The sequence below is a fragment of the Oncorhynchus tshawytscha genome, linkage group LG30, assembly GCF_018296145.1.
Source record: "Oncorhynchus tshawytscha isolate Ot180627B linkage group LG30, Otsh_v2.0, whole genome shotgun sequence".
NCBI lineage: Eukaryota > Metazoa > Chordata > Actinopteri > Salmoniformes > Salmonidae > Oncorhynchus > Oncorhynchus tshawytscha.
This window is the reverse complement of record NC_056458.1, coordinates 19247150-19248548: the sequence shown is the minus strand read 5'-3', so window position 1 is coordinate 19248548 and position 1399 is coordinate 19247150. Positions and strand designations below refer to the sequence as shown.

At 43.7% G+C, this 1399-nt stretch overlaps 1 protein-coding gene across 4 annotated transcripts in view; it reads left to right on the top strand.

The window, feature by feature from the left end:
* Positions 1-337: 337 nt before the first annotated feature.
* Positions 338-1399, top strand: part of dscama (Down syndrome cell adhesion molecule a) — a 187383-nt gene continuing 186321 nt past the window's right edge. Inside the window, exon 1 of one of the 4 annotated variants that reach the window (XM_042309473.1) lies at positions 338-1399. This exon is cut by the window's right edge and continues 223 nt beyond it. The gene's annotated coding sequence lies outside the window, so the exon portion shown is untranslated. The other 3 variants (XM_042309471.1, XM_042309469.1, XM_042309470.1) reach the window with 3 other exon arrangements.

Genomic DNA, 1399 nt, shown 5'->3' with positions numbered 1-1399 from the left:
GCTAGGCCTAAATGTATGTATATATTAGGCTATACATCTATTTTCATTACTGTTTGATTATCTTGACAAATCAAAATATGCCATTTAGTTTTAGTAAATGACATTCACATGGCTATTTGTATTTTAACATTATTGCATTTGCATTGTGTTCAATATGTTGGCTTGCAGCTTTGAAATGAATTTTTCACGAACCTCAAAACTTGACAGGAGGGAAACCACGGGAAGATGTGCAGCACGTGACAAAAGAAAACAGTATTTTTTTTGCTGGTGATAGTGAGGCTGAGGTGAGTCGACTGAGGCTATGGCACTTCGACAACATTAACATGCCGCAGTAGAGGCTATTCTTATCCAACCATTCACCGACCATTTTGAGCGTGTAGTTGGCTAGGCTATCGGCTGATGGATTGGATACATCTCCTGTGTGGTCTCCCTAGTCACACGAGCAGGGGTTCCTGACATGGCTGCAGTTGACGCCCCTGGTGCGAGGAAGGCCGCTGCTCATATTTGTCAAGGTCAATTAATAAATGCAGTCAAAGGCTGGCTGAATCCCAACACGCCCGCGGGGCTCATAAATTATACAGAAAACACATTAAAGGACATGACTTGATGTCTTCACATTGAGATCATTTAGATTTTTTTCGGGGCTAGAGTGGATTAGAATAATCATTTGGGCTAATAATCACTTGATTATTTTAACGTAGGCAATATTAATTTATTTTACCCGGAATGGACACCTTGGTATCCTGTCTCTCATAAGGAGTGGAGACAAGCCCCTGCATGAAATCTAGCGCTCAGCTGAAGGGATGGAGTGGCGAGCTGCTGCACCTTTAAGGCAATGAAGAAGAAAAGCGGCTGCGGAGGAGGCGAGGGTTATTCCATAACGCTCTGAGCCAGGGAAGGTTAGCGCAGGGACCAGTGTGATTTCTACGGCTGCGGGAAGATGCGTGTGCTTGTTGCTTGTTGGATGGAGAGAGGCGGTGAAAATGAAATTAGTTTTCACTAGGCTTCAGCCAACAACTATTGCCTCCTGCTTAAAAATTCATACGTTCTTTTTTTCCAAATCCAACTTTATGATTTTGGTCAGTGGAAACTTTTTTTGTTTCATTATTTATTCATAGGTGTTTTCATTCTTTTGAAATTCGAATTTTTAACTTCATTCTTTATTTTCTTTGGGAATTCCACCTGTGCACATTGCGTTTAACCCTCCTCGTGTCGCGTCTTCAACCTCCAGTCTCAGCAGCACTCACCTGGACCGGAGCTCAAGAAGGCGAATCCCGCAGAGTATCGCGCCCAAACGCCGGGAAGGCTGCACTAAGGCAGCGTTGCCACTTCAAGGGAGACGTAGGCCTACAGTTCGATCTCAGCTCTTACCAAAACACAATCACCAGAAGCTCATACC